The sequence below is a fragment of the Nicotiana attenuata genome, chromosome 1, assembly GCF_001879085.1.
Source record: "Nicotiana attenuata strain UT chromosome 1, NIATTr2, whole genome shotgun sequence".
NCBI classification, from domain to species: domain Eukaryota; kingdom Viridiplantae; phylum Streptophyta; class Magnoliopsida; order Solanales; family Solanaceae; genus Nicotiana; species Nicotiana attenuata.
In genome coordinates, this window is record NC_031989.1 from 34,729,658 (window position 1) to 34,743,164 (window position 13,507).

Below are 13,507 nucleotides of genomic sequence, written 5' to 3' on the forward strand. Positions count from 1 at the left end.
TGATGGGATCGGGTCGTATGCCACGGCAAGATTATGTATCACACTCTTCTGGGAGTGGGTTGTTCGCCTCGGCAATATAATAAATGTATCTATGGTTATGTACTAGACAATAATGGGACCGGGTCGTACGCCTCAGCATTTATATAAAATACTCCTATGGAATCGTGCGTAATATTTGTCAAGAAGTCAGTGTATCTGGGAATTTTCCTGATTTGAATCATGACAATCTATCTGGTGAGGTCCATTATATATATATATATACACACACACACACACACACACTCTCTCCAGTTGAGGAGGTAACTGCTAATCGAGAGTTTGAGTTTGCGATCGAGAGGAGGATTGTACCCCGTATTTATACTTATTTATTTCGTTTGTTTACTCTGCCCCATATATGTTTACGTCTTACTGTATCTGTCTTACTGGACTCACTAGTAAGTGTTGATGTCGACCCCTAGTCATTACTTCTCTAGGGTTAGGCTAGATACTTACCGGGCACACGTTGATTTACGTACTCATGTTGCACTTGCTACACTTATTGTGTATGTATACATAATTATTTCTGGTGATCCTCTAGTGCAGAGGCGCGACTGTTGCGTGGACTTTACGGTGAGCTGCACTTCCTTGTTACGATCCGCAGCATACAGAGTCTCCATCAGAGTTATTTATATTCCCCGTCTAACTTGTATTTCAGACGGATGTTGTATTATTATTGTACCCATTAATAAATGCTCATTCACTTGTGACACCGAATTTTGGGGGTTCCTACTAGATGTTTAGCATAGTAGTTCACATAATTATTATCATTCTACCTTGTAAATTCTATTTCACGCTATTTAATTAATGAAAATTATGATTCTAAAATACTAAAATGAGTAATTAAGTTGATCCATCACCGTTGGCTTGCCTGACGGCGACGTCAGACACCATCACAATCTATAGTGGATTTTGGGTCGTGACAGCTTGGTATCAGAGCACAAGGTTTACTTAGGTCTGACGAGTCATGAGCAAGTCGGGTAGAGTCTTGCGAATCGGTACGGAGGCGTCTGTACTTATCTTCGAGAGGCTATAGGGCTGTTAGGAGCACTTCCCTTCTTGATTCCTCATCGTGTGATTTGATTCTTTTGAAGCTTATGCCTTTATTTCCTTCCTACTCAATCTTATGCGACATGAAATGCTTGTTATCAATTGGGTAGCGAAGGATAAGGAAGGACATGGTGGGAGGTGTCTCGTGGTGCATAAATTGCTAGCAGGTCAAGCATGACAAGTAGAGGTCGAGAAGTTGCTTAAAGGAGATGGTTTAACCGAAGTGGGAAAGGCGGAGTAGCATATGTATTCTATAGTAAGATAGTCACATGCCTTGAGAAAAGTTTAGAGCAATTTGGGAATCATGGTGGATAGTGACTAGGTCTACGGATTTTATTTGTAATGGTGGCTACCGTGCCGAGAAAGGTTGAATATGACGGAAAGAAGTTTGCTTGAAGTGTTTAGGGGTGTAAGGGCTTGATTATCGTTATGGGATACGACGTGAGTTCGAGTTTGGAATGTATTGTCGGACTTTCAGTTGATGTCAATGGGAATGAACAGACTTGTACAGCTGGTGGACGAGCATAGGCTCAGGAGGGTTTACTGATTTCTTGGTAATTGTACCCAGTGCAACGTCATTGGAAGATGTCGGTATGGAATTCCACAAATGGGTTATCTCTTGTGAGTAGGCTACCGTTTGCGTGACTCTGATGAATTTTCTACGAAGAGTTATACTTACTACCCGGCATAAGGTCGAGTACGAAATTGTGGCTGATAATTCGGAATGTTCATGAAAAGTTTAACAAGAGACTACGAGAAATTCTGCAGGTTGAATGTGTGAGATCATGGTAATTGAGAAGAAGGAATCTTTGTGGGCTCTACATTTATGTGATGGCAGCTTAAAGCTAAGTGGGGATCCCATCGTCTACGATTGGGTCGCATGGTTGTTTGCTTGTGCGGTATTTGGTTATCGGTGCATTGGTGGATTATTTATGACTAAGAAAAGAAAACATCAGGGGTAATTCGAGCGGAGAACTTGTTAAATGTGTGCTATATTTTGCCTTATCGGTTCATGTGCAGAAGTGTAGCATGAGTACACCATAGTCGGTACCCAATAAGTATCAAGACTAACCTCGGTGGAGTAGTGAGGAGGTACAGTCAAGACACTCTGTCACGACCCAATTTCCATTTCAGGTAGTGATGGCGCCCAACGCTGTTGTTAGGCAAGCCAACATTAAATCAATATAGTGGTTTTCCTTTTTAAATAAAGTACTAAGTGAATGTTATTTTTCTCATTTAATCAAGGTTTAGGAGTTTGCAAATAAAGCACAATTTAAGAGGAAGCAATTAAGTAAAATCGAAATCACGTAAGCAAATCCAAAATCATAAGTCTACTAGCGTGTGTGCCAAGACCTGGTGTCACAAGTATGTGGGCATCTAGTAGAATATACAAAAGAATACTAGTCTACTGTATAGAAGGAAATAGACAGAAAGTATAATATAAAGAAGACTCCAGCTGCTGTAGGACGACTCAAAAGGCAGCTCACCGTGAAGCCTCGAAAGGGGAATCCGATCTACGCGCCGGAATGGTGACTAGATGCACCTGCCTCAAATCCTGTACAATCAAGTACAGAAGTGTAGCGTGATACATAAAAATATGTACCTAGTAAGTATCTCGTCTAACCTCGAAGAAGTAGTGACGAGGGGTTGTCTCCGACACTTACTAGCGCCAACAATATAATAATATGAAGTTCCAAATTTAATCATAATGTATGTAGATGACAATAAGCTCAGAACGAGAATAATAACTGAAAAATCCTTCCATCATATTTAAGAATCCAAGGAACTTTCTTCATTAAAACAAGTGACCTTTCAAGCAGCAAGTTGTACAAATTATAAAGGGCTCTAGTTCTATTATCATACACAAATACCACCGAGGACGTTCGGCCCGATCCAATATATAAATATAAAATATGCACTGCCGAGGGTCGCACGGCGCGTACCGTAGATGCATCTATTCACCCAGCTCGCGAATCATACATGCGGCGCGGTCAAACATAAATTTAAGGAAATACCCCGCTCGTGGATCATGCGTGCGCGCGGTCAAGTATAAATTTATCATTGAAATCATAATCCTGTCTTAATTTTTTTTAAAATGAGGAAAATTCAACTTAAAGCCTTTAAATCCTTAGAAATACTCAACTTACTTCCTTTTGTTACAATTAGCACGTATTATCAAATAATAGTGTCCACAGAGCATGGTGTAAACCTAAAACTACCCGGACATAACAGAAATAGTAGCTACGTACGGAATCTCGTCACTTCGTGCGTACGTAGCCCCCACAAATAATCCCATATTAATTAAGTTCACATATGGGAAAATTTCCCTCTTGCAAGGTTAGAAAAGAGACTTACCTCACCTCAAAGCCTACTCCCAAACTCAAGAACGTTAAACCCTCATATCGGAGTCGAACAAACCAAAACTATTCAAATACTGTAAAAACCAATCAGCATAAGTTCAAAGGTTCATATTCTAACTATTAAAGTGATTAACCAACCTCAAAAGTAAGATTCCTAAAATTCATCCCCGGGCCCACGTACCCGGATTCCGGAAATTTTCGAAGGAAATTATTACCCATAACCTTTGGAACATAAATATATGATTTTCACTAAGTTCTAGAACCATTTTCGTGGTAAAACTCCATTTTTATCAAAACCCTAGGTTTTCCTCTAAACCCATGATTTTCACTAATTTTTACAGGTTAATCTACCCATAATCTAAGTATTTAACTCACATATGATATAAATTACTTACCTCCAAAAGCTAGAGGAAAACTCCTCTCAAGAAGCTCCAAAAATCGCCCAATAATGGAGTGAAAATGAGTCAAAAATGCCTAAATCCCGTATTAAATGAAGTGCACAGCCTCCAGCTTTTTCGCACCTGCGGTCAGCGGGCCGCATCTGCGCCCTCGCTTCTGCGGACAAGTGTCCGCTTCTGCGAAAATGGCTAGGTTGGTTGGCATCACAATAAGTTTGGAATCATAAAACGGACTCGCTCGAACTCTCGGAACGCCCGAAACAACATTAAAACTAAAAATCACACCCTAAGACCAATTGAATCAAACTTAAGAACTTCAAGTTCTTCAATTTACTTCCAATGTGCCGAAACGTACTTATGCTACTCGGAATGACACCAAATTTTGTGTGCAAGTCTTAAACGACATTACAGAACTATTCCCGGTCTTAGAACTCCGTTTGGACCTCAATATCATAAAAACCCGCTCCAAACCAAATTTAAAAAACTTCTAAAGACCTTCAAGAACCAACTTTCACTATTAGGCGCCAAAACGCTCCCAGGTCATCCAAAACACAACTCGAACATACTCCCAAGTCCGAAATCATCATGCGAACCTGTTGGGACCTTCGAATCCCGATTCTGAGGTCATTTACTCAAAATGTTGACCGAAGTCAAACTTGGCCTTTTAAGCCAACCTTAAGGAACCAAGTGTTCCGATTTCAATCCAAAGTCTTCCAAACCCCGAACCAACCATCCCCGCAAGTCATAAATCAGTAAAAGAAAGTACGAGAAGTCTTATTAAGGGGAACGGGGTTCTAGAAAGCAAAACGACCAGTCGGGTCGTTACATTCTCCACCTCTTAAACAAACGTTCATCCTCAAACGGGTTTAGATTCATACGTGAAGTGCTGAATAAGTGTGGATATCTGCGCCGCATGTCCTCCTCAGACTCCCAGGTTGCCTTCTCGACCGGTTGGCCCCTCCACCGAACCTTTACCGTGAAAATCCTCTTGGATCTCAACTGACTATCCTCTCTAGCAACAATAGCAACTGGCTCCTCCTCATAACCCAAGCTCTCATCTAGCTGAATAGTATTGAATTCTAACACGTGAGAAAGTCGACGTGATATCTCCAGAGCATAGACACATGAAAAACTGGATGAACCCTTGATAGGCTGGGAGGTAAAGCAAGCTCATAAGAAACCTCCCCAACTCGCCTCAACACCTCAAATGGGCCTATAAACCGTGGGCTCAACTTGCCCTTCTTTCCAAATCTCATGATACCCTTCATCGGCGAGACCTTCAAGAGAACCTTCTCGCGCGATCATAATGATACATCACGCACTTTCTGATCTGCGTAGCTCTTTTGTCTGGACTGTGCTGTGCGAAGTCGCTCCTGGATCAACTTTACCTTTTCCAAGGCATCCTTTACCAAATTAGTACCATATAACTTAGCCTCGCCGGGCTCAAACCACCTGATGGGAGAACGACATCGCTGACCATATAAAGCCTCAAATGGAGCCATCTCGATACTGGAATGATAACTGTTATTGTAAGCAAACTCGGCCAAAGGCAAGAACTGATCCCGCTGTCCTCTAAGGTCAATCACACATGCTCTTAGCATGTCCTCCAATATCTGAATTGTCCGCTTTGACTGCCCGTCGGTCTGTGGATAAAATACCGTGATGAGCTCTACACAGGTCCCCAACTCACTCTGTACGGCTCTCCAGAAATGTGAAGTAAACTAAGGGACTCTATTTGATATAATGAAAACAGGCACACCGTGCAACCGAACTATCTCCCAGATATAAATTTGGGCCAACTTCTCTGAAGTATATCTAGTCACAACCGGAATGAAGTGTGCTGACTTGGTCAACCTGTCGACAATGACCCAAACTGCATCAAACTTCAGCAAGGTCCGCATCAACCCAACTAAGAAGTCCATAGTAATGTGCTCCCATTTCCACTCAGGTATAGTCATCTGCTGAAGTAGGCCACCTGGTCTCTGGTGCTCATACTTAATCTACTAGTAATTCAAGCACCTAGATACATACTCCACTATGTCTTTCTTCATCCGTCGCCACCAATAATGTTGTCTCAGGTCACGATACATCTTCGTAGCACCTGGATGATTGAACTGTGTACCTTCTCTAGAATCCTCTCCATCAAGCCGTCGACATTAGGAACACATGGCTACCCTGAAGTCGCAGAACACCATCCTCGCCAATAGAAACCGCCTTGGCACCACCCTGTAGTACCGTCTCTCTGAAAACTGCCAAATGCGGATCATCAAACTGCTGAGCCTTGATCTGCCCAATAATGAAGACTGGCAACAACACATGCAAGAACTCAGCTGGGCTCTGAAATATCCAATCTCACAAGTATATTAGCCAAGGACTGAATGTCCAAAGCTAGTGGCCTCTCCTCTGCTGAAATGAATGCCAAGCTACCATGCTCTCTGCCTTCCTGCTTAAGGCATCCGCGACCACATTTGCCTTGCCCGAATGATAAAGGATGGTGATGTCATAATCCTTCAGTAACTCAAGCCATCTACGCTGCCTCAAATTGAGATCTCTTTGCTTGAACAAATGTTGTAAGCTGCAATGATCAATGTAAACCTCACATGACACCCCATAAAGGTAATGCCTCCAAATCTTAAGAGCATGACAATCGCGGCTAACTCTAGATTGTGCACATGGTAATTCTTCTCATGAATCTTCAGCTGACGTGAAACATATGCAATAACTCACCCCTCCTGCATCAATACACAACCTAATCCAACGCGTGAAGCGTCATAATACACCGTATACATCCCTGAGCCGGAAGGCAATACTAGAACCGGTGTTGTAGTCAAAGCTGTCTTGAGCTTCTGAAAGCTCGCCTCACAATCGTCGGACCAACGGAACGGAGCACCCTTCTGGGTCAATCTAGTCAAAGGTGCTGCAATGGATGAAAAACCTTGCATAAACCGGTGATAATAACCTGCTAACCCCAGGAAACTCCTAATCTCAGTCACCGAAGTGGGACGTGGCCAACTTTGAACTGCCTCAATCTTCTTAGGATCCACCTTAATACTCTCTCCTGATACAACATGCCCCAATAATGACACAGGCTCTAGCCAAAACTCACACTTGGAGAACTTAGCATGTAGCTTTTGTTCTCACAATGTCTTAAACACCACTCTTAAATACTGCTCGTTCTCCTCCAGGCTACGTGAGTAAATCAAAATGTTGTCAATGAAGACGATAACAAAGGAATCAATATAAGGCCTGAACACCCGGTTCATCAAATCCATAAACGCCGGTGGGGCATTAGTCAAGCCGAAGAACATCACTTGAAACTCATAATGGCCATATCTAGTACGAAAGGCAGTCTTCGGAACATCTGAGTCCCGAATATTCAACTGATGGTACCCCGATCTCAAGTTGATCTTAGAAAACACCCTAGCACCCTGCAACTGGTCAAACAAATCATCGATACGCGACAACGAGTACTTGTTCTTGGTGGTAACTTTGTTCAACTGGCGGTAATCAATGCGCATAGTCCCATCTTTGTTCTTCACAAATAACACTGGCGCACCCCAAGGTGATTCGCTTGGTCTCACAAACCCCTTAGCTAACAACTCCTCAAGTTTCTCCTTCAACTCTTTCGGAGCCATACGGTACAGTGGGATAGATATAGGTTGGGTACCTGGAGCTAAATCAATACAAAAATCGATATCACGATCCGGTGGCATGCTTGGAAAGTTAGAAGGGAACACGTTGGCAAATTCCCGGACTACTGGTACTGAATCAATCGTCGGAGACTTTGCGTTTGTATCCCAATCATAAGCTAGATAAGCCCAACAACCTTTCTCGACCATATGTCGAGCCTTTAGAAAAGAGATAACCCGACTAGATGTACTAACAGAGAAACCCTTCCACTCTAATCTCGGCAACTCTAGCATTGCTAAAGTAACAGTCTTGGCATGACAATCAAGGATGATGTGATATGGGGACAACTAACAGGATGACATCAAAGTCGATCATATCAAGTAACAGAAGTTCTGGTCTAGTCTCGTAACCACATAATGTGACCACACACGACCGGTAGATCCAATTCCTAACCACAGAATCACCCACATGACTGGACACATAAACAGGAGTACCCAAGGACTCACGAGGAATATCTAGAAAATGAGCAAATAGAGATGACACATATGAATAGGTAGACCCTGGATCAAATAACACCGGAACATCCCTACCGCAGACAGAAATAATACATGTGATCACGCCATCCGAGGCCACTGCATCTGGTCTGGCCGGAAAAGCATAGAATCTAGCTGGAGCGTAATGACCCGACCGGTCGTTTTGAGCCCTAGCGCGTCGTTAAGCAGTTCGAGGCCATGAGCAGCTTCAATTAAGGTATTATGACTTGTACGCGTGGTCGGAATTAAATTTCGGGAAGTTCGGAGTTGACTTGGAGAGTAAATTCTCATTTCGGAAGCTTTAAGTTGAGAGAATTGACTAGGATTGGATTTTTGAGTAAACGACATCGGAATCGGGATTCGAAAGTTCCAGCAGGTTCGTATGATGATTTCGGACTTGGGCGTATGCCCAGATCGGGTTTTGGGTGACCCGGGAGCGTTTTGGCGCCTATTGTGGAAGTTAGCATTTTGGAAGAAATTTCATAAGTTTGGGTTGAAGTGCATTTCAGCGTTATCGATGTACTTTTGGGATTCTGACTCTAGGAGTAGCTCCGTATGGTGATTCTGGAGTTGGGAGGGCGATCGGAAGTGAATTCTGATGTCCGTGGAGTATTTTGGAGCCATTTGGCTAAAGATAGAAATTTGAAGGTTTTTGAGAAGTTTAACCGGAGGTGGACTTTTTGATATCGGGGTCGGAATCCAATTTCGAAAGTTGGAGTAGGTCCGTAATGTTGAATATGACTTGTGTGCAAAATTCGAAGTCAATCGAACGTGATTTAATAGGTTTAAACATTGAAAGTAGAAGTTGAAATTCTAAAATTCATAAAGCTTGGATTGGAGGTCGATTCGTGGTTTTACCGTTGTTTGATATGATTTGAGGCCTCGAGCAAGTCCGCAATGTGTTTTGGGACTGGTTCGTATGATTGGTTGGGGTCCCGGGGGCCTTGGGTGGATTCCGAGTGGTTAACGGATCAAAAATGGAATTTTGAAGGAGCTGAAGTTGCTGGTTGCTAGTGTAACCGCACCTGCGAAAATAGGGCCGCAGGTGCAGAGCCGCAGAAGCGACCTTCGTGCTGCAGAAGCGGAATTGGGCGGCTAGGCATGGTACCGCAAATGCGGTCATTTTGCCGCAGATGCAGGACTGCACCTGCGGAAGGGGAAGCGTAGAAGCGGGCTGGGGCAACTAGAGAAAGATCGCAGAAGCGGTATTGGACCGCACCTGCGGAACCGCAGAAGCGGTCAAGTGACCGCAGGTGCGGAAAGTGCTGGAGGCAGAATGGTTCTTTTAAAGTCAGTGGTTTGGTCATTTTCCCCCATTTTCATTGGGTGTGGGCGATTTTGGAGAGCTTCAAGTGTGATTTTTCATCACCAACGACAAGGTAAGCTAATCCCACCTATCTTGAGTTAAATATGTCGATTTTGTATGGATTTTAACATGTAAATTGGTAGAAATTTGGGGGGTTGAGGGAACCCTAGAAAATTGATATTCTTGGAATTTGACCACGATTTTGGGTATGGAATTGAGAGTAAAGTATATATTTGAGTTCGTGGAGTTATGGGTAAGCTTAAGCTTCGAAATTTTTTGGAATCCGAGCACGTGGGTCCGAGGGCAATTTTGTCAACTTTTCGATTGGGATTAGGAATTGTTATATATTGGATTGTAATGAGTAATTGAGCATATATTAATGGATTGCATAACTATTGGCTAGTTTTGGAGCGTTGTGCATCAATTTGAGTCTTCGGAAGGGCATGGAGTGCCGGTTATGGATCTTCGGAGCGAGGTGAGTCTCCTTTGTAACCTTGTAAGAGGGAATTGTCCCCATAGGTGAATTAATTGGTTATGTGCTCCTCTTTGTGGGGGCTACGTACGCACGAGGTGGCGAGAGTCCGTGCGTAGCTACTATTATGTTATTGTCCGGGTAGTCTAGGACCCAAAAGCATGTTGTACTTGGAATATTTGTAATGTTATTGACAGTCTGAATTGCTTAAATCCTATCGAATTGGTAAATGAATTTCTAAAAAGGATTAAACTGCATTTTCTTAAATCGTTAAAAGAGAATTTGGCTTTTATTTGGATAAATGTTCCCCGATAAACTCTTAATTTGTTATTTGAGCATGTATTTCTGTGTGTACCTGCGTCGCATGTATGGTACACGAGCAGGGTGACTGTTTATTTAAATTTGACCTCGTCGCATGTATGATTCGCGAGCGGGGTAATAGATGCATCTATGGTTCGTGCCGCTCGACCCTCGGCAGTGCACATTTTACATTTATGTTGGATCGGGCCGTACGACCTCGGCATGAGTTGCGCATGCTTGTATTGCTTGCCTTGAGATTTATTGATATTGCTATCTTCTCTCCCCGACTTGAGATAATTGTTAATTAATGGATTGTAAATTCGGAGACTTTAAATAAAAAGTAACTTTCACCTGTTTAGTGACTCATTTGAATCTACTGTTGTTATTGATAAATTCGTGAGTCATCGCATTAATAATATTATTATTGGACCATTAGTAAGTGTCGAAGTTGCCATCTCGTCTCTACTTCTTCGAGATTAGGCGGGATACTTACTGAGTACACGTTGTTTTCGTACTCATGCTACACTTGCTGTGCATTTTGTTGCACAGGTACATGTATCTCTATTGGCCCATTGGGCGTAGCAGCACGGGCGACCCAGAGACTAGGTGAGCTGTATTTCCTCGAGGCGACCCGCAGCTAGTATAGTCTCTTTCAGTGTATTGTATTTACTTTCTGTCTAATTTGTATTTCGGACGGATGTTGTAATGTATGGTTTCTTAGAAATAGCTCATGTACTTGTGACACCGGGTTTTGGGGATGTCTATGGGTTTATTCAGAATTTTAAAAGTTGTTAAATGTTTCATTTCTTATTCAGTGGAATTTACTATGTATAGTTTAAGCGTATAAAAGAAGAGTTTTCTGAAATATTTAAAACGAAAATTTAATAAGTAATTTGGTTGGCTTGCCTGACAGCGGTGTCCGGCGCCATCACGACCCTTAGTGGATTTTGGGTCGTGACAACATGGTATTAGAGCACTAGGTTCCTAAGGTCTCACGAGTCATGAGCAAGTCTAGTAGAGTCTCGCGGATCGGTACGGAGACGTCTGTACTCATCCTCGGGAGGCTGCAGGACTGTTAGGAGTACTTCTTGATTCCTCATCGTGCGATTTGATCCCTGGAGGCTTATGCCTTTAATTCCTTCCTAGTCAATCTTATGCGACGCGAACCGCTTATTAATCGAGAATTGAAGAATTGTTATGGTACTACCGATGCAGTGCGGGGTGTTTCTCCCTACATAGTTGTTTGAGCGTTTATCGTCGCCTTGTGGAAGGGTATTCTATCATTTCAGCTCCGTAGCGGTATTTCTGAGAGCTCTGAGGCTAGGCACAAGATGCCACGATGCTATAAACGTTTGTTCCGCAGTATTGATATTATAGTACGACGTTTGCCTTCGTGTCGGGCCAGTGAATGACTTGAAGGGAGGTTTACTCAGTGCATAATCTAGAGATTCAGTATTTTATCCCTGGCGAGGGAAAGGCAATCGGACTAAGAATGGTCAGAGGTGGACTGGTGGAGTAATGAGACCTGGTATTTGCGAGCGTGGTGGAGTTTCGTCTATGATGAGGTATCGTTGTCCTAATTGAACATACTAAGTTCACCGGTGTTATGATCTCCTACAATTCGCCTTTGAGGCAAGATATCGTGAAATAGTATTGGAGATGCGGCTTTCAGATATCGCAGGGTGCAGTGGTTTAGGATTGAATCAGTATTTCTAATGTTGACGGTTCGAGAAAGATGACCTTCGGAAAGGTTTAAGGTTAGCAGCAATTGTGGGTTCAAGTGCCACGAAGATAGATTCTAATTAAGGCAACAACTGAGCAGCAAAGGATAAGGAAGGACATGCGGGGAGTGTCAGGCGGTGGTTAAATTTCTAGAAGGCCGGGTATAAGAAGCAAAGGTCGAGTAGTCGACTAAAGGGGTGAGTTTCGCCAAAGTGAGAGAGTTTGGAGTGATTTGGGAAATTTTAGTGATTGGTAATTGGGCCTACGAATTACTTTGAAGTATGGGCTATTATGCGGCAGGAAATTTGATATAACGGAAAGGAGCTGCTTGACATGAAAGAGGATACAACCTAACTTTGAGCTGAAGAGATGTTGCCACGCGACTAATTGATGTCCACGAAGGGTGAATGGACTTGTACAGCTAGAGAGTGAGCTTGGACTCAGGAGGGGCCATTAATGTCATGGTGATTGCACCCCATGTAGCAGTGTTTGAAGACGTCGGCATGTAAATTCCACAGGTGGGATATCTCTAGTGAGCAGGTCGGCGGTCGCATGGTTGGCGAGGCTTCTGCAAAGGGTTCTATTGGCTATACAGCAAGGGGATCGGTCATGAAAACGTGGTTGATGATTCAGAGTATAACAAGAGGGTTTTACAGAAAGATTCCGAGAATTTTGGCGGTTGATTGTGCAAGGTTATGCCAACAAGAGATAAAGGATCCCGGTGAATTCCAGAATTGGTGTAATAATGGCTTCACGCTAAGTGGGAGAGTCCCACCGCCTATGATTAAGGATTGCCTGGTTAACTACTTGCGAGGTTTCTGACGATTAGCATATTGATGGGTTATTCCAGCTATAGGAAAAGAACATAAGTGGTAAATTGAGCAGAGGAATTGTTAAAGGTGTACCATGGTTGGCCTTATTGGCTCATGTTCAGACTTGGGGAAGAATTCAGGATCCACGCCTTGTATGGATGCGGATTTCCGGGAAAGTGATTCTGTCGGTGCTTCGCCGAGAGGGTATTCATATGCTAGAAGATTTATGGAGTTGATTATATTCGGGGTCAAGTCAGAGCGGGTGGCTCTCAACAACGGTCCTAGTAAATTCAAAGGTTAAAAATGCGGTGCCTAAGGATTTAAGCTCGTGATGTGCTTAGGAATCGGGCTTGTGAAGCAGCTTATGATAAGAGGCTCAGAATGTTCTATGATGTTTTGACTTGCAGTGTAGCATTGAGAAGAAAAGGAGAAAAAGACTTCGGATTCGTAGAGGAATTATCAGAATGGATGTGCCAGTCGAGATGCAAATATGCGCACAAGGAAGGTATGAAATGGTTCGTGTTATTTGAGACAGCATGGTCTCGTGAGTCAAGGTCACTCGAGATGAGTGCGGATGGAGTATGCTATGTGTTGAATGGAGTTATTATTATTTCTAAGGCAATCAAGGATAAATTAGAAGAAGATAGATTGATTAGCCATAGTTGAATTGGCATAGTAGAGGCAGTGATTGGTTCCTTTAGCACGATCAAGTTATGCAAGTGATTTGTGGCAGTACATGTGAGGCTTGTCGGCCACCGTAATTGATGTTAATTAGAAGTATTCTACTGTTATGGCCTGTCATGTGTAGGCGGGTCCCGAAAGGGCTATGGTGGCTTAGACCACTACTTAGAGATTTGTCGTATTCTACGGTTATGAGAATTCACATGT